Raw genomic sequence first — 21,246 nt, forward strand, 5'->3', positions numbered from 1 at the left:
GTGACCTGAGCTCGAGATGCGGGCTCACACTGCTCTGGAGCGTGTGGAGCACTTTGTTGATTTTGAGCTCACAGGCGCTGTGCCCTGCAAGAAAGGAAGGAGAAGGCCTGCAGGAGTGATGTGACAGGAAAGCATGTGGTGAGCACCACAGTGTCCCATACTTGGTACACAGACAAAATATCGAAAATAAAATATCGGAAAGACAAAATATCGAAGTTAAAATATCGAAGGTAAAAAATATTGGGAAGCAAATATATCGGATACAAAAATATCGTAATAGGTAAGTAAGTAGAAATATCGGAAAAAATAATATCGTATGACAAAATATCGACAATACAAAATATCGTGTAGTAATGGAAAAAATAAATAGTATAGGAAAAAATATAATAATTGTAAATAAAAATTTGATAAAAAGGTCTATATTAAAAAATTACAATATATTTAATATAAAAATATTTTTAAAAAAATATATAGTTTTAGGAGCGGGTTATTGGGTTTATAGGGGATAAGGGTGGGAAGTAATTTAAAAATAATTAATAAATTAATATATATTTGTAAACATTTTTTATTAATAATTAATTGGTAAATAATTAATATTAATTAGTTAATTATTTAATATAATTTTGTACATTATTTTATATAATAATTAATTGGTAATTAATGAATATTAATTAGTTAATTAATTAATATAATATCGTACATAATTGTACAAAATTAATAATTGGTAATTAATTATTATTCATTAGTTAATTAATTAATATAATTTTGGACATACTTTTAAATAATAAATAATTGGTAATTAAATAATAATAATTATTTGGTAATTAATTAATATTAACTAGTTAATTAATTAATATAATTTTGTATATATTTTTAAATAATAAATAATTGTTAATTAATTATTAATAATTAGTTAATTAATTAATATAATTGTTTACATATTTTTAAATAATAATCAATTGGTAATTAATTAATATAAATTAGTTAATTATATTAATTAGCTTCATTTAGTTTAATATATATTTTTTACTTATTGTAAATTAATTTGGAAAAATAATATTAATAATTAAATTTATTTCTTTACAGCTAATGTGCTAATATATTAACTTTATTGTTATTGTTAATTAATAATTAATTTGTAATTACATAATAATAATTATTTTTGGGTAAAGGAGTATTGTTAGGATTCATGGTCAGTTTTCAGTTTTTGGGTAAAGGGGTATTTCTTGGGTTCAGGGTTAGTTTACAGTTTTTGGGTAAAGGTGTAGTTTTTGGGTTCAGGGTCAGTTTTCAGTTTTTGGGTAAAGGGGTATTTCTTGGGTTCAGGGTAAGTTTTCAGTTTTTGGGTAAAGGGGTATTTCTTGGGTTCAGGGACAGTTTTCAGTTTTTGGGTAAAGGGGTATTTTTTGGGTTCAGGGTCAGTTTTCAGTTTTTGGGTAAAGGGGTATTTTTAGGGTTCAGGGTCAGTTTTCAGTTTTTGGGTAAAGGGTTATTTCTTGGGTTCAGGGTCAGTTTTCAGTTTTTGGGTAAAGGGGTATTTCTTGGGTTCAGGGTCAGTTTTCAGTTTTTGGGTAAAGGGGTATTTTTAGGGTTCAGGGTCAGTTTTCAGTTTTTGGGTAAAGGTGTATTTCTTGGGTTCAGGGTCAGTTTTCAGTTTTTGGGTAAAGGGGTATTTTTTGGGTTCAGGGTCAGTTTTTAGTTTTTGGGTAAAGGGGTATTTTTAGGGGTCAGGGTCCGTTTTCAGTTTTTGGGTAAAGGGGTATTTTTTGGGTTCAGGGTCAGTTTTCAGTTTTTGGGTTAAGGGGTATTATTAGGGTTCAGGGTCAGTTTTGGGTTTTTGGGTAAAGGGGTATTTTTAGGGTTCAGGGTCAGTTTTCAGTTTTTGGGTAAAGGGGTATTTTTAGGGTTCAGGGTCAGTTTTGGGTTTTGGGGTAAAGGGGTATTTTTAGGGTTCAGGGTCAGTTTTCAGTTTTTGGGTAAAGGGGTATTTTTTGGGTTCAGGGTCAGTTTTAAGTTAATGTACGCTGGATTTGGTATAGTAATAATTAAATTATTAAAGACCAATATATACTCACATTTAATATACAGTGCAAAATTTCTGATAAGATTGTTACATTATAGTAAGATAATGATACAAATAGTTCAACATGATTGTAGAAACATTATTTTTATTTATGTTTCACAAATAAAATGTTATTTCATAACAAAAATCTTTTTATTACATTTGGTTTTATAAACATATTTTATAAACACAATGATAAGCAACTATACAGAAGCATTATTATTTTCATACTTTTTGTACAAAAATGAATATTATTTATTATCTCTTTTACATATTGTAATTTCATAAAGAAATGTAGAAATAACAAAAGTATTTTTTACACTTTATTTCAATACATAAAATATTTATTATATAAGTCACATATTTTTAACACATTTTTCTATTATTATAATTTTTGACAATGTAGTTATATTTCTAGACATTGTTAATATAAATATTATTCTTTTCATAATATGTATTTATTACATTCATTTACATATTTGTTAATCAAATCATTGTAGGATTAAAGTAAATATTTCTTTACAATAATAGAAACTTAATGTTCATTTTTGCATATTTAGTGAAGTATATATATTATATTTTATACTATTTTATTGCATTTGGGTGCTTTATTTTGTAACCGGGTTAGGTCGTTTTGGGTTATTTGGAAGAAGGGCTGATCGCGGTTGGGAGACACTTCACGTCGCTTCAGGTAAGGTTTGTTTTATATGTTTTATGTGTATTTTAATGATGTTTTGAGACTACTGACCTTATATTTTGTGTTGTTGAATGTGAGGGAGGTATGTTTTAGATTTCGAAAACAGATAATTACTTATGGTATATACACGTAGTGTTAGTTAGTTAACTCATTATATATAGAGTGAATTTTAGTCTTTTACGGTATATCTACAAGTGAAATCATCTATTTTAATATGTTTGTACCTAATTACTAGCTAATTAATGTGGGTGGGAATTTCTGTTTTCTATGTTTTTGTCATAGGTGTACGCTACATCGGAAGTTCCGTTTTTTTTTAAGGAAGTGTTTGTTTGTTTAATTCAACACTGCTTTACAAACACTTCTTTACATTTTTCGGTTTTGCTGGAGCGATTCTTTCTATTTTTCCAATTTTTCGGGTTTTTTATGCTTATTCGATGGCTCTGGACAACGTGGATGTCTTAATTTTGGAACAGTTGTATTTTTACATTTTTTTTGGGTTAATTTTGCACTACCTGGATTACTTTGGTGGACAAGGAGGTTATTGGATTGACAACATGATTGGTAAGTCCTTGCTTTCTTATTTTGTGTGGGTGGGTAATGTTATTTTTATTATGGAATAGTTTTTTACTTGTTATTTAGTTTTAATGTGTGCATATATTATAATAATATCTCTATATATTGCATACATTAAATACTTTAGACGCTCACGTTACATATTTTTCCATACTTAGGTGATACTTTTAGTGTTTTATAACATTTTGGGAATTAATTAGAGTAGTGTTTTGGCAATGATATTTAGGTATTCTATGCCTTTTGTACTAGGGTAAAGTTTAACTTGTTCTTCCAGGTACTTGTGCATTTGTTTATTTTGCTTTGATGTTTTAGGGAAAGTTCAGTTACAGATTGGTCCATTCTAAATTCCTGGTAGCTCTGTTCTTTCTGTAGGCATTTAATGAAATGTTCTAGAGTAGGTTTGGTTCTGCCAGTTGATTGTACAAATGCATTGTGCCAACCTTCCACTGCATTGTTAGTTTTTGAATCTCCTTTAAGGGTACTTCTGTAAACGTTCCACCAGGGTATGAGGAATTTGGGATTTCGTCTGTGGCCAGATCTGTGGAGTCTGCCTACCCAGGTGTCTTCAAAGTAGTCGAGAAATGGACTTAATTTAGCTTCATTTTGTTTGTAGAAGGGGCTGTCTATAAGAATGTTGTAGTGTTCAGCTACGTCTGTTTCAGGTACATAAGCAAGTGCAATGAGTTTTTTAATTTGGAAAGCAAAAGATGAGTTTGTAGCATATTCGACACTTAGGGTAGTTTTTTGAAGGTGTCTCCATAAACACTGGTTTAAATGATAATAGCAGCCTTGAATGCAGGTATGGGGGTGGATTTTTATGATAGTTGAGAGCATTGCTTGCTCAAAATCAAGAATGATACTTTCAGGAGAAAAATCATTAGTTTTTTGTTTAATTATATTCATTAATTCCATATATGTGGAATTATTTTTGTTTGGTAATAGTGCATATAGCAAAGGTATGTTGCAGTTGTGGTAGAGGCCATGTATTGTGTATAATTGGAAAAATGGTTTGGGACAGATGTTAAATGTTCCGTCCATCATCCAATATTGGCTTTGCTGCAGTTTAACTAAATTCATACTGGTACCAAAAATTATAAGCCTTTTGTCATTGTTTTCGTTGTCGTAAACTATAAATGGTTGTTTATTTAAAGTTATTATTTGGTTAGCAGTTAAATTTATATCCTGATATGTTCTGGGAGATGGTGTTGTAGAAGTAGTAGCTTTTTTAGTTCGTGCTATAGTTCTTTTTAAGGAGAGGATATTTGGCATTTGAGTTGTGGCAGTTTTTGGGATTTTAGGAATGGCTTCTTTTAAAATGACATTTGTTTGCTTTTGGGAACCTGTACTAGCTTCTTTTATATTTTCCAAAGCTGTTCTAACTTCTATTTCAGTAACATTAGGTGGATGATTGTGTTCCCTAGTATACAGTACTGTAGCTTCTTTAGTTGTTGCTCTGCCATAGCACTTGTTAGAATAATATTTACAACATTTCCAATTAACTTGCATGCCATATTGCTTTTCTTGTGTATAAGTGTAACCCATGTAGCATAGTAATAGTTTTCCTTTCTGGCTGGTCACAAATTCGGCTCCTTCGGTCATTTTGTACTTTGTATATCTATAAAATGTATATATAATAGTTAATGTCAAATTAAATGTGATAAATAATCTATGTTAGTGATAAGTAGGAATGTTTATACTTACGTGTTTTTGAATTTACAGCAAAATTAGGAGCTGCTTGCTTCTTTAGTTGGGGATAATTGTTTGTGATGTTGTTGTAGCTGTTATGAAAAACATGAAAGTAGTATATTATTAATTAATGTTTCGGTACATTTGCAATGTTAGAGCTCATTTGTACTACAAAAGTGTATCTTCATGATTCACATTGTGAAGATACTTACATATTTTTTTAGGTTGGTCTTTGCCAGTATAGTTGTTTCTTCAGCTTCTGGAGAGTAGTTTGTAGTGTTATCTTAAATAAAAAAGGAACATATGTATTAGAATAATCACCATGTTGGTATGTTTTTTAATAGATTATCTGGTAATTATGTTCTTTAATATACTTACTTTGTGATTATTATCTGTATTATTCAGAATGTGGAGTTCTGTATTATGTCTGTATATCTATTCGTTGTGTTTGCTCTGTAAATAAACAATATATAATAGAACATAATTAGAACAGTTCTAAATGTTTGTATTGTTTTTCCACATTTATTTCAGTTGCATAATACTTACGTAGTAAAATGTATTGGAGAAATAGTACTGATGTCCTTAGTTCATTAGTAGTGCAGTTTTCAGTAGTAGAATCTACAGAAAAAAAGAAATATGTGGGGCAAAAGTCATTATTTCTGTGTGTTTAGATTTATGTGCACATAATGAATCAATGTGAAATTACTTACATAGTTACTAGAATCTGTATTCCTAGGGTTTGTTCACAGTTATTTTGAGTAGAATATTCAGTACTCGTTGTATCTAAAAAAAATAGTTTCATATAATTATTTAGCATGTTAAGTAGTATGAATAGCAAAGGGGCACTGGGTATTTAGCAGGTAAGTAAGTAGTATTAGCAAATAATGCACTTTCTATTTTATTTACTTACTTAGAATATGTGATAGTCTGGTTCTTCTAGTTGTTGTGCAGCAATTCGGAAAGAGATGAATCTCCTTCAGTGACTTTTGGCAAGTAGTTTGTGCTTAGATTTTAATTGTTTATATAGGGGAGTGTCAGTAGTAATTACTTTGCTATTGGTTCATTTAAAAAATTAGGTTTGTGATTGGTTAGTTAGTATATTTGAATTTCAGTTGTGATTACTTTGTAATAGAAGTGAAAAACAAAAACAAATTATAAAATTATACAAAGTAGTATAGAATATTTTTATATGTGTAGGTGATATAATTATACCAATAGGATATTTTTGACAAATTAATAGTGTGTCTATAGTATTAATTTAAGTATTTTGTGTTTATTTAGATGTGAAAACATATAAAACGTTAATTAATTATGCAAACAGATGCATATAAAAAGTCGATATAGCTGATAATCCGATATTGAAGTGCACGATATTTTTGATGTCGATATTATAGTTAATGTCATTATTTTTTGTAGATAGCGATATTTTTGTTTTCCGATGTTAATGTAGTCGATATAAAAGTAAACGATGTTTTTGTATATCGATATTAAAAAATCGATATTTGTGTATATATCTAGTTAAGTATAGGAACCCGATATTTTTGATTTCGATATTTTTGCTCCGATATTTTTGTACGTCGATATTGTGAATCTCGATATTTTGTCAGACATTCCCTATACTTCCTTAACTTAAACAGCCAAGAGTGTGCCACACTCGTGCTGGCCTCCTAGTGTGGTGAGGGTGATACTTGCTAGTCCTCTAGGTCAGGGCCGATCCCGAGGCCAGCACTGTAACCATCAGAGGGAGCTGGCCGGAGTCATCGTGAAGAGAAGCTCCTAGCATAGCTGGGCAACCAACATCTCTGCCAGAATGCCAGCTTCGGGGCGGTGCCGGGTGCTCTCCATGTGACGAAGGAAGAGCCCCGCCCTACCGCTCCGGCTAACCGGCGCTGCTTGTTTGTGGCCCCCGGGAGTCCAGAGGCCTGCCCCTGCCCCACGGAGCCCTAGGCCCATGAGGCGGGAAACTCCTGACATCTTACTGTTCGACCCCGCAGGGTCTAGCATCTACGACTGCAGATTCTCCTGGTGGCCTGATCAGCATAATGGACCTGGAGAGGACTTCTCCCCAGCTGTGCTGTGCTACCCCATGGCAGCTACTCTCTGTGCATCACGGGCAGCTGCCTCACAGGCCGGCCGACATCGTTAGGGTAACAAGTGTCATGTGTAGGGGCTGTATGATGAGCCAATATGAACCGCAGTCTGGACTTTGCTGGTGTGCTGGCCTGAGCTTGCTTCCTGCTCAGGGTCCCCAATAATCCCCCAGGGCTCTGTGGCTTGCCCTGGGTGAATTATCACGGCGTGTGGTGAGTGCTTTGGAATTTGTGCTTTCTAGTCCGGCTGCCCAAAGAGTGGGCTTGCAGAGGGCTGATTTAGGGAGGAGCACTTTCCGCTCTCTCCTCTGTGACCTAAGCTCCAGATGCGGGCTCACACTGCTCTGGAGCGTGTGGAGCACTTTGTTGTTTTTGAGCTCACAGGCGCTGTGCCCTGCAAGAAAGGAAGGAGACCGCCTGCAGGAGTGATGTGACAGGAAAGCATGTGGTGAGCACCACCGTGTCCTATACTTCCTTAACTTAAACAGCCATGAGTGTGCCACACTCGTGCTGGCCTCCTAGTGTGGTGAGGATGATACTTGCTAGTCCTCTAGGTCAGGGCCGATCCCGAGACCAGCACTGTAACCATCAGAGGGAGCTGGCCGGAGTCAGCGTGAAGAGAAGCTCCTAGCATAGCTGGGAAACCAACATCTCTGCCAGAATGCCAGCTTCAGGGCGGTGCCGGGTGCTCTCCATGTGACGAAGGAAGAGCCCCGCCCTACCGCTCCGGCTAACCGGCGCTGCTTGTTTGTCGCCCCCGGGAGTCCAGAGGCCTGCCCCTGCCCCACGGAGGCCTAGGCCCATGAGGCGGGAAACTCCTGACATCTTACTGTTCGACCCCGCAGGGTCTAGCATCTACGACTGCAGATTCTCCTGGTGGCCTGATCAGCATAATGGACCTGGCGAGGACTTCTCCCCAGCTGTGCTGTGCTACCCCATGGCAGCTACCCTCTGTGCATCACGGGCAGCTGCCTCACAGGCCGGCCGACATCGTTAGGGTAACAAGTGTCATGTGTAGGGGCTGTATGATGAGCCAAGATGGATAATGCTGGCACTACATGGGTGATATAAACACCATTCTTTTGATGCACGCATCGTAATGTTGGTGACTATTGTCGAGGGGCCAAGTGAGTTATGTGTTTTCCATCCTCACGTGTTTCAGGTGTTTATGGCCATACAAGGTGTTCTCACAAGTGCAATACCACCAGTAGTCACTGGTTACACTAATTGTGATGGTGATTTTCTAGTGAGTGCATGTTACTAGTATTTAGTCTAGTGCACTAATGCTGATTATGTTTTGCATAAGTTATTGTGCTAAGTGCAATGATACCAGTGGTTACTGGCCAGCCAAACTGTAATGTTATGACAGTGGCCCGATTGGCCTAAGTGATTTATGTAATCCCTGTGAAGTCATGACAAGTCACTGGTGGCACAGTAATATATGTGATGGTGATCTAATGTGTTTTTATGGATAATACAATGGCTATTTTTATATAACCTGGTGTGGAGTTTCTTTTGTGGTGTGCCTAGTGTGTCGCTGCTGTGTGAATGTCTTCCGCAAACGCTTTACACATTGACTCTGGGATAAGCCTGACTGCTCTGCCAAGCTACCAAGGGGGTGAGCAGGTGTTATCTTGGGTGTAACTCCCTTACCCTGACTAGATTGGTGGGTTCTGCCTTTCTTAGATGTATACCCTAGCCACCCAGAAACCCCATTTCTAACACTAAGTAAGATACATTTACATAAAGCAAATTTATATAGAACGTATTAACACAGTCAGTGTTATCCTACACGTCTGGCAGTCTGAACCAAAGCTAGATCAGTCTGCTTTCCTCAAACCCCTGTTGGTGTTTTCTCCTCAGCTGTAGTTCTGTCTATAATTTTAAGAAAGGAAAGATAACAAATTACATCTTATAAACTAATAACCTCAAGACACATCCAATCAAGCATATACATGAAAGCATTGCAATTGCTTTGGTATAACTCTTCATACACCTGCCAATGAACTGATTTTTTAAGGCAACCTAAAAAACCTTGGGGCATATTATCAAGCCCCTATCGCCACCACAATGTCACTTTTTGTGGGTCAGCTCCCTATTATCAAGGCAGCGTTAAGCCACCTAATGTGGCTTAAAGCCACGTTAAGTGGCTTAACGCTGCCTAGATGATAGTGCCCCTTTCACGCTAAACTTAGCGTGAAAGGGGGCGTGCAGTGGGTGTTGCGGTGGAACGCCCACCGCAACACCCATTGAATTCAACGCTGCCATCTATTATCAAGGGTGGCGGTAATAGGTGGCAGCATCAAACTTAAGACCAGGAAATTCCTGATCGGAAGATGGCGAAAAGAGGAGAAATGCTTTATTTCTCCTAGTGCAGTACACATGGAAAAAAGCAAAATGCCATGGTTTGTTTATGTACAGGAAGGTGTCCCTTTTTTAAAAATGCCATTTTGTACCTTGCATATGTGCTGCATGAAGCAGCACACACGTAAGTTACAAACTGCCATTTTAGGTTTGTTTATGTGCAGGAAGGGAAACCTTCCTGTACATAAACAAACCTCCCTGCTCGCAGACCCCCTTGCACTCTGGTGTAAGGGTGCCTGCGTTGACTTTAAGTTGTAAAACTTAGCTCCATCGCAAGGGAAACGCGAGGCTGCACCATATTCTTGATAATATGGTGCAGCCTTGCATATCCGAAGTGGCGGAGAGAGGCGTTATGCAAAGAAGGCTAACGCCTCTCTCCGCCACTTCCTTGCTAATATGCCCCAATATATGGTGATTCTTAAACACATACATTATATTAAAACATCATGTATCACCATGATACATTAACAACACCTCTGCAGTACATTAATGATCAATCACTAAATACAGGTGTGCAATGATCTCTCCAAATGATCTATTATTATTTCACTATGCCTCTAGACTTCTTATAATCCTATACAAGCCCAGGATCTCATTGATTAATACACATTGCCTATCTCTCTACTCCTACTAGTGTTTGTCATACAACACCAATATGACACCAAAATATGGTGCTTTAGCACAAGACTGACCTAAGCAATTTTAGCATATGTAACTTGTTCATGCAGTTCACAGGGATTCTCCTTTGGTGCTCAGAAGTTGGAAAAGTTACATACCACTGTCTGTGAAATAAAGCACCATATACAAAAACGTATTCTGGTAATTTTAACTCCAAATCTCTGATATGGAGCCTAATCAAACGTTGTTTCTTGTGTCTTACTCAATCTAAATGTGGCTCACTCAGATTACAAAGAAAGCCCATGTAGAGATTATTTTCATATTTATGATCGACTATCGGCTGCAAAGAATAGCAACAGTCAAAATAACCTCGCTAACAAGAAAATTACTTATGCGGTAATTCATTAAAAAAAAAACATTTTGTTATGATTTTCAGGTTGATGCAGGCACAATAGTAATATATATATATGTGCCGTCACACATACTTTCTGGTGGTACAGTTGTGCAACCTGGTCTGAATACTGGAAACATTGAGTCAAAAGAAGGTTCAAATTGAGGCATAATTTGTAAATGTGATCATGAATGGGCAGTAAACAGAGGTGCAAAAAACCAAGCTAAGCATACTAGCCTAAAAATACTTGTAAGAGGGAGTGTGGGGGCGGGGGGGGGGGGTAGGAAGAATTATGCTGGTCCAGTACCTGGAGTGTAAGGCAAGTGTAAAAGGAGGCAGAGCTGATTCACGAAATGCCCTAGACGCCATGTTGTCTCATTTAGTCTATTTGAATTGCGGGGAAAACCTAATTGGGTGTGTGTCAATTTAAACCATTGTGAGCACCATCTTGATACGGAGTTGTTTGTCTTATTTGTTTGTTTTATATTACAATTGATTCTGCCCACTAACTATTATCTGAATTGCTAAAATACCATGTTGACCTTGTGTAGTTACTGACTTGGGGTCCTTAGCATGTGTATCCACATAGCTGTTTGGCATTACTCCATGCAGTCATATTATTGGGTCATAGACTGGTATTTGCGAAGAGAGAACAATGGTCCCTAATAAAATGTTCTTGAAATCAAATAGTCATAATTATTTATGAAAAATAATGATATATATTTGCAAACTTTCATCCAACTATAAATCACAATGTACAGTGAGGTGCAAATAAGTTTGTGCTCACCGCTCAGAAGAGTGACGCATTTTGCCCTTATTCATCCTGCCCTTCGCGGACCAGCGCTTCGACTGAGCCAAAACACTCTAACAATTCTGATCTCCTGCAACAATTTTTGGCTTCCTCTGCATGTATATGCTGATTTTGTTGCATGCTCTTTACGTCTTCCAGGGCTCGTATACATTAGGAGTCCTGATGATAATTCCATCATCAATAAGGATCTAAATGCTGTCGACTAATTAGGAAAACCCAATGAAATTTGCATCTTAACTTGTTCTCTGGTCATCTGTTAAGAAAGCTTTGTGATACACAACTATTTCTCTATATCACATGAGTGTGTCACTTTTCTGAGCATTGAGCTTTGATTTCCATGACATTTTGTTATTATTAGGGACCATTGATCCCTCTTTAATTGACACTCCAGGCCCTAGTGATCATAGGGTTTCCCTTGTATGTACTGGTGTTCTAGAATAGAACTGTTTAAACTGGGATCTCTTTATGTTAAGAGCAGCAACCTGAAATTTTCCTTTGACCCGGCTATTTTATCTTTGGTAATTTTAACTTTCGGTTACAGACTTAATAGCAAAATGAAAAGCCGCTCTCCAATTCGGAATGACTTCCAACAAAAATAAAACATAAAAAATGACTTTCTTACCAGAACATTAGGAGGACTGAATGTAAAGATTACCAGTACTTCATCCGCGGTCTGTGCAGGTAACAGCGGTGAGGCGGGGAGGGGGGGGGGGGGGGGGGGTTTACAGCCTAGGGGGGATTTTCGAGGGACGATGCAGAGGGAAAATTAAATAAATAATTAATTTTCCTTGGGCACCGTCCCTTGAAATCTCGAAATCCCCCTTACCTGGCCCCACCGATTTTTCCTGCACGGATTTCGGCTGCATTACTTTCAGCCATTAATAAAATTCATAAAGCTGGAAATGTAGAGCCACTACAGACACTTCATCATTCTGGAATTTGTTCCAGAACTGCACCCTCTCGAGATATGATTTATGACCGATTATCTGATGACAAGGTGCAGTTTCCTACTTTCGACGAAAAAAGTGTCATCAAATGGGGTCCTGTAAATGTGGCTAAAGGCAGTGGGAACGCTTCCTGTTGAATATTTTAAACATTATGCTCATGCTTGGAAACTAGGTTTTAGCTCAAGTTCCTGCTGTAAAGGGCATGTGCAATACTTCAGCCCAGACCCCAGGAGTGGAAGTACGTGAGTAGAGGAGCGTGCCTTAATACCATGTCCTGCTTCACCATGAGGTGTGTCAGAAAGGGATAAGACATCTATCACATGCCTTTTCCCAGCAGGTCCTATATTATTCCTTCCCAACAGGCAACAGCCTATGTGGTCTTCCTTACAGATATTCCCTCTCCCCCTTGGTATGGAAAAGGATACTGCTACCACTTTAATGTATAAATCTCTTTTCAGCTTCGCCATAATAAACACGGTAAGTTTCATAATTGTCTTAAAGAGTTTCTGGGGTATGTCCTTTTTAGATGTTATTGTAAATGGATCGGTAGCTGAACCTTTAGTGCAGTCGGAAGATGGGAGGTCAGAAACGAACATGATGGTGGTGCCTTTACAATTTATCTGTGGACCACTGATCCATTTTCTGTAAACAAGACCATACCCTCCCAGTACGAGCACTCATGCTGGGACACCTTGACCTATTATGACTAGGGCAGGTGCCCCAAAAACAAATGATCTTACACGGAAGAGTGCAGCCGTCACATGGACATCCATCTGTCTCCAGAGAAGATATTACTTGAGTGAAGTTCAGGGAGGTGAAGGTGAGGGGACCAATCAATGGGGGGAAAGACTAGGGTCTGAGAATAGACCCGAGGCGGTATTCAATGTGGATGCTATTGATTGTCTATCTGAGAACCACATAAGTAAAACTCTACAGATTGATCCATTCTTGAACCCTTGGTTAATTAGAGAAACTTCTTTTCCTAACACAGCCATATATGCCATAAATGCCAATATGCTTACTAAAAGAAAAAAGTCCCATTGTGACCGTCCCAGATTTCCACTAGCCTCCAAAAACGTGACGAAAGAGACACACCAAGCCTAACCTTAATCAATGACTATTAGAATAGGGAGCCATCTTGGTCTACATTATTTAGTTCAATAACATGGAATCCCATAGGTAGCAGGAGAAACAAGGTGACATCAATTGGGTTTCTTTTATGAGAAAGTTGGAGGTAACTACCATACAAGAATCTCTATCTATAGAGTGCCAGCCTATTTTGATGGCTATCAATCTTTCCTATGTGCCCACAGTGAGCTGTCGGGAGGAATCTTCAAGGAGGCTAGTGATGCTTGTGTCATTACAATTGGCACCTGTCTGTACCCACCTAATCTTTTGGAAGCCAAACGTAGTTTACCCGGTGGGTTCTATTTTTTAACTCTAAATTACTATCATTATTTATATGGCACAACTTTTTTTTCTAATTTGGTAGCACTCTGAAGTTTTTTAGAATATATTTTTGACAAACTTTGCATGAACTGTACCCAAACTGTTGCCACTTCAATTATTAGCGGCATCTACACAACGTTAAGAATGCTAACTGTAATTTACTGAATTTACTAGAAGAAAGTTCGGATGGGGGCAATTGAGCAATTCCAAGGGGCAAGTGGAAAAACAGACACAATTGGGAATTCTAGTCAGTTTTCTGAATTTGTTAAACTAAGGTTACCCAAAACCATGAAAGTTACTTTAATCCCTTAATCCTGATGCTCGAGCTCCCATTTAGTTCAGCAACTACACCTCACACTAGCGCTTGGACGCCCCTGGGCAGCAACCGCGCTTTAGAAATACACATTTCATTTCATTTCATTTCATTTCAGAGTACATCTTAATCAGCATTGACATATAGCAAACTATAACTGGAGGTGACAGGAGAACAAAAGTCATTTGTCGATCCAGAAAATCCGACTTTTCAAATTGTCAAGGATGCTTTAGCCTCTATTCTTTGCTGCTTGCATATTACAACTAATTATGAATTCATTATAGAGTTAATTAAGGAGGAGTTTAATGAGATCATAAAGAATAGCCTGCTCTAAAGGCAAAGAAGGGAGGGGGTGGATGTAATCAGGAAGGCATGTGATATATTAAAGTTATAAGTGAGCCAAGCATGAACTTTGTAAAGTTGTAAAAATGTGCCCAAAGAAAGCTGAAGTTGTTGCAGAAAAATAAATAATTGTAAGAGTTGCAGAAGTTGAAAATGTTTCTTGTAAGGGAACAATATATATGAAAAATCTGACTGAATAAACACAGATCATGATCGCCCAATATCCCTCATTGATTCTTCACTTAAAAGTCTTTGAAGAATACATGTGAGACTACAGGGGAAGGAGTGCTTTCGCGGGTTCTGTTGGGCTTATATGAAGGCTTATGAACAAAAGAACATCGCCTTAGTTTGTGCTTCCTGATTTGAAAATATATTACGCTAAAAAGGGGAGGCTTCATCTTGCATTTATGGGCCCGTCAAAGGCTTCAAACTGGTCAACACGTCCAAATTATGATGAATGCTGTCTGGCATGGGGGTAGATGCAAGGGTTGTATGACAGTACTACGTGGGCTATTACCACGCGTGCCATTACAACACTGGTTTTTACAACGCAAGTCGTTACAACAACTTGCGCTGTAAGCGCTGGATAGTGGAATAGTTTAGTTTTCTATTCCAACTCCAGCCCACATAACAGTAGGGAAGGTGATGGAATAGAATATTAAACTATTTCTTGTCCAACAGCGCCCTCCAGCGCATGTCGTTGAAACGACTTGCGTTGTAAAAGCAGCGTAGTAATGTCAGCGCGTGGTAATGCCCGTGTTGTAAAGGCTGTTCCCCGATGCAAGGGGGCTAATAATACTACAAACAACTCACTGCCCCCTATAGTCTGCTGAAGGCTTTGTAAAACATGTGCAATACACTTCTACACTTGAATCACTAAAAAGGGGTTCATTGAGGGTGTGTACTCACCCCCTTTTAGTTTTTCAGGTATGTTAATGACTTGGAGTAGAATCATGTTTAAGTACATGCTGAATATCACCACTCATCAATGGCAAGAACTGTTTCTTGCTGAATACAAACAATTCTTTTCTGCTGTTTAGAACTGTGATTTGCATTGAACGTTTGTTGAGCAAATATGTTAAATTCAGGGAACGCCATGGATTGAAAACAAATATCCCCAAATCCTATCTATTGGGCCAAAACTTTTGGAGAAAAATATTGCTGTAGGTCTTCTAAGGTGAAAGTACAGCTTGCAAAACACCTTCAGATATGAAGGCACATCCGGACTATATAGGCGTGTCCGTCTGTGTTATAACATACATGACAGTTTCAAATATATGTTTTCTTTGTTGTGTCCATCACCGAGTCTTAGTGCAGCAAACTGTCACAACTAAATCGCAATTCCTCTATCCACAGCCTTACACAGTAGTTGAATTAGGCGTGCCTGTCACCATTTAGTAGTGCAGGGGAATGTAAATGCAACACTGTATTTATATCAGAATTAGATACAAGTCAAATGGTACCTTCCTTTTCGGCTGATCGTTCCCAGCACAGGGAAATGTGTTGAAAAATAATATAAAGACTATATCAATGGCTGCTTTATGTATGCAAGCCATTGACTGGCCTTCTGCCGCTCAAATCTCTGTCAGTGGAGCTTCCAAGCATTCCAATGTTCTAATAAGATTTGTAATGCTGGTACATTTTCTGATTTTCAAATCCATTTAAATCCACAAACTGCTGTTCATGATAGCGCCGGAGCTGTACCATAGCTGTGAGAAACTCTAGCAACAGATGCACTTATCAGCTCGAGGCAGGTGGCAGCTAATCCCTTTTCTTTGTCTGTGGTATCATGTAGTTAAGAAGCAATTCATTCCTCCTGGATTGGTTCTCTGCTAATTACATGACACCACAAACAGAAGACTAAGCAATTGCAGGTAATTAATACATGTAGAATATACATCCTTCTGGGTATTGCATAGAGGTATGGGGGAAAGAACAATACTGAACAATAATAACACCTGTGTCTTTAAAAATCTACCCTTATAAAAAAATAATTTTTAGAGTCTTTACCCAAACATACACAGTCATTGTCTTCAAATTACTATTTTTCCAAACAGTTTTGATGACAGCTATGTTGATTTTTAGGATAGAGTCCAATTCAATATACTTAGAGCACAGTGTGTGTCCTTCCCTATTTCAACCATGGTTCAAGGAAACATTGATATATTGTTACATCCATGCGCGGTTCACTACAGGTGAGGGAACCGCAACTAGGAAGGCTTTGCAGATAGTCATAGTACCCCAACGATGTACCACAACTAGGGAATCAGTGCATTTAGGCTTGGCCTTGGACTTACTACATTAAAGACATCGGGCACAGCTGATCTACAGTTCACTTCCTCCCTGCTGCCCACCATCCCAGAGATAAAAACCTGGGTCACGTGACAGGCGGAATTGATGCAAGTGGTGCAGGACTGACTGCTGGACTTGCACTGGGTGCAGGAGTATGCTTCTTGCTGGGGTCCGCTGTCCCTCTTCGGCCGCTACAAGCCCATTGGACTCCACTGCATATCAGCTGGGCTCACCGACAACTCGTTTGACTAACGTTATTGGTAACTACTAACCGCAGATGTCCTAGCCCAAACCCATCTCCATTAGCATATTGCCCATAATGGTTGCATCCAGAGAATACCAGCACATGCACTCTGGGCCCCAACCACATTTAGAGATCCCTGGGCCACACCTCGAAAATTGCACAAGTCATTAATTCTTCGTAATGATGAAATCTTAGTGTTCAAAAATCTAACCAAGAACAACCAATTATATTTATCCCTCTTTTACCTCATATGTGTTAGAAGTTACAGAGTAAAACTAAATAAAAGCACCGTAAATATTTATTTATGTCATTGTGTGACATGTGAATTATTTGTCAATATTCAAGATATCATGTTAAATTACAGAAATAAATATCCTGTTTCTGTGTGTCAGACAGCTCACCTGATGGATATGTTTATATAATAAATAGAGCCTAGATGTTTCCACAAAATTGTAGTAGTGTGAAATCTGAAGGGGCAGGTAGGATTTGTATTATCACCCAGTCCTCAGCCTATTGACCCCTAACATTTTATTATGACCCCCATTTTTATTCTGTTATTGTTTGGTGTTGATTTTTATTTATTCCTGAGCTTGTCTGCCTCCCTTCGATTGCCTCGGCTGTGAGTATTTCCTTCATCTACTGTCTTCTGTGCGTCCCACGCCATTACAGTGCTGTGTAGTTCCCATCAATGTTTGTGATGACGTCTGGTCTCGGAGTCAATTACAACTATCTGTTTTTGTCTTTAATTGATGGATTTTCCCTTAGGGTCAGCACTGCTTACCAATCCCAGATAAGCAAGTCACTGTCACCAATTGGTGGTTTCAAACCTTGTGAGAAATTGGGGTGGATCAGTCCCCTGGTATGCGCTATAAGTGGCCCATATAGTTGGGTTAGTTCATGAACCATTTACCCCAACCAATCAGTCAAGTAGCAATGTACGAGAGATATCCCAGCTCTGTGGTTTCCAACATAACCCGAGGCTGGGCCATTAATCGGGAGTGTGGAACCAGGCTCCCATGCATCGCTACCATGCTCAACATTGAGCATGGTAGCGATGCATGGGAGCCTGGTTCCACACTCCCGATTAATGGCCCATCCTCAGGTTATGTTGGAAACCACAGAGGGTTAGTTGTTACAAGAATTAGGTAAACCGTAGCAAGAAGCAAGTGCTCAATGTGAGACAGATGACCATCGGTATGAAGGAGTTTGTGATGTTTAAAATATTTACAGCTGAAAAGTTAAAGAAAACATGAAATGGAAACTAAACACTACTTAGTGGTTGGGAGGTGAAGGGAAATGTTGAGACTGTCAGTACTTAAATCAGAATTTTAGGAAATGTATGCGGGCAGGTATGGATCAGGAACCTTTTTCAATATTCAATCTCTTTTTACTACTAACATGAGTAAGTGCCTTCTGTGAATACCAAAATGAGTAAGTGCCTTCTGTGAAAACCAAAATGGTAGTAAGTTTAGGATTTTGTCTTAAGTTAGTTCTGTGAATCTGGCCCTGAGACTCTGATGAAGGGTCATGGTGCTTGTCCTCCCCTGTATTCCCACTCATTCTACCGGCCAAACCAAAGTCTTCACTCATTGGTCAGTAGCATTGTAAGGCACCACAGCACATGAAGATAATGTCCATTGTGACACTGAACCGATGGCCCGGATGGTCATGCTGCAGCATTCGAACAATTGTGTGCCGTTGGTCGAGGCAAGCAAATTCATATCTACCTCAGCCAGTGCCTTTTGCACTTGAGACAATGCTTTCCCAGAGATGGGTCACAGCAGACCAAGCCTCCTAGATGGCCATGCAGAAAATGAAGTCAGGGGTCACTGGTTGTTTAAGAGAGAATGAATTGTGGGCAGTGTGTGTCAGAACCTGATAAGTCAGTTAGCCCTGTCCTTCCATGGGTGTGTACATCTTATTACACACAGATAGAAAAAAATCAGAAAATGTTTAGTACACTATCGGTTTTCAATTTAAATTATATATATGGGCACAGTAAAATCTAGAACTCCGCATCATCATGATAATTCCTTTTCCCCAAATTACCCTCTGAGGGATAATCTTGCACCGGAAAATGGTGGCTTGGATGGTTGTATCCTCCTGCAATCCTTTTGGTAGTTGCAGAGGAAGGTCACAGCTGGGGGTAGTGTGGGGACAGTGCCATGCAGCTGCCAGTGTGCTACGGGCAATACAGGATGAAGGGTAGAGATAGCAAAGTTGGTTTGGAAGTAATTCCGGAGGCACCAACCGCACTTGGGCATGCCGCAGATTATGGTGGTTGTGCAGGTCCCCATGTTGGAGGCGGGGCGGGCATCGCCTCTCCCTGGAATTTGTTGCAAGCAGTGGGTGACCCGTAAGCATTCAAGTGCTTCCAGGTCGCCTGACATTAACACATCAGGAAGCCAGGTTTAGCTGGTTCCTGAAGAGTAGGTTAAAGGGGCTTTGGAGCGGCGATCGTCCTTTTCACGTCACCACCCCACAGGCCGGATCCCCAGGGAAAGGTTCTCCATGACGGAAACAGCATCGTGTTTTCTTCCCCACCCTCTATCCCCTAAGTTCCAGTGTGTGCTAAATGTTTTGTTTGCTAAGTTTCTTGTTTTTCTGTAATTTATAAATTGTGAGTTAGTAATGAAGGTTTATAGCTGGGTTTTTTCCCAAATGTAGTTTAAGTTTTCTTAACCAGTTTTCTTTCAGGACAATGCTATTGTCGTATTTTATGTAGCAACCTTGGTCAGGCGGTAAGGTCATGATTGGTGGGCATATTTTTTCCGGTCCTTAGTAGGCATCACCATTGTCAAATGAGGATGCCTAGGGAAGGGGACAGTTGGTCTCTGTTTGAACTCCTGGGGTAGTTACAGCCAGTAGGCTGGAAGGGTGTGGGGAGAAGAAGTTCTGCTTCCGGTAGGCAGTTTAGGACAACCCCCGCTCAAGCACAGAGGCGCAGGAAACTTGGCTTGACAGCCCAGCCCCTTGGAGATAATATTGAGGGCGTAGGGCTGACCGGGGGAGGTAACCTCTGGCAAATCGGGCCCCCTGTGTAAGACACTTTGGTAGGAGGGTGGACCATAGCACGATCTTGGACCAGTCATTGACCTTGCCATAGGCTCAAACAGGGAAACGCAGAAAAAGATTGATTGTTGAACATTTAACTTAAGACAGGAATGGCTATGTATTAGAAAGATGTTAAGGATAGCCAACTGGAATACTGTACATATCAATGTAATGTTGTACATAGCAATGTAATGGACTGGACCTTTCTGCGTATTATAAATGTAAATATAAAAAATGTATGTTTATTATGTTTAGTAATAAAATACGGCCGGGGTTTTACGACCCCTAGCCCAAGCACTGTGTGTTTGATTTTTCATTGCGGATGCACTGGTGGAAAAGTGGAGGATATGTGGATTCCTAAGGTCAACAAGTGAACAGGGAAAAGGTAGGTCTAGGGGTGGGGGGACTCTGCATTACCTGGCCATAATACAAGGGGGTGGGTCTCAGAGCAATGCACACTTTGGATTGCACAACCAGCCCTCCTCTCTGTCTAGCGACCCCTGGTTTCCATTTCAGCAACGCACACTTTGGATTGCACAACTAACCCTCCTCTCTGTCTAGCGACCCCTGGTTTCCATTTCAGATTCAAGGCTTCTGCTCATCATCCCTTTCCTGAGCCAGGCCACTAAACACAACAGGGGAAGACAGCAGAGATAGACGTATGAATGGGTCGGAGAGAAGGTTATTTGGAAAGAGCACCATTGTGGGAGTGAGGCTGAATGGTACACCGGTAAGGGAGCGGCAGGAGGGAACGCAAGTTCCATCCTTCCCTGCACGCCAGCAGAAAAATAATTTGTGGTTATAGCTTTCTAAAGAAAAAGCCTACAATTGAAACAGCACTGGCATCACCTGTCTTAAACAATAGAGGTAGCATTTGCATAAAAAGATCAATAAGGCAGCTTTGCACTGAATGAACCCTTCGCTGTCGATTTCACTCCTCTGGCATTTTAAGATGCGATTCCTAGTACTTTGTAGTGCTACCCCTTGTGAGGCAGGATATTTTTAGCAAATTTTGATGGGTCAGGCAATGGAACTGACTGGTATTATAAACTCTCATAATAGAACTATTGTACTACAACTCTAGAAAGCAAGGTGGTCTAATTATTTATGTGTCAGATATTTTCTTGAGAGGTGAGACACATTTTGTATTCCATGAAAAATGACACCTAATCCTACTTCTGCCTGAAAAGGATTTTGACATAACTCATGAAAACATATAACATGAGCAGAGAGGCACATGGGTTGGTTTGATATTTTTTTTATATATATAAAGAAGAAATATGAGAGAAATGAAAATGGTCCACTTATTTGCT

General features: G+C 39.0%; 1 long non-coding RNA gene across 1 annotated transcript; it reads right to left on the reverse strand.

The window, feature by feature from the left end:
• Positions 1 to 4,453: 4,453 nt before the first annotated feature.
• Positions 4,454 to 5,288, reverse strand: LOC144753486 (uncharacterized). The gene is made up of 3 exons (XR_013594383.1): positions 5,231 to 5,288; positions 5,034 to 5,110; positions 4,454 to 4,947 (listed from the first exon to the last, which is right to left on the reverse strand). It is a non-coding gene; the product is annotated as an uncharacterized LOC144753486 (long non-coding RNA).
• Positions 5,289 to 21,246: the final 15,958 nt, after the last annotated feature.

This window comes from Lissotriton helveticus, chromosome 5_1 (genome assembly GCF_964261635.1).
Source record: "Lissotriton helveticus chromosome 5_1, aLisHel1.1, whole genome shotgun sequence".
In the NCBI taxonomy this organism is placed as follows: Eukaryota; Metazoa; Chordata; class Amphibia; order Caudata; family Salamandridae; genus Lissotriton; species Lissotriton helveticus.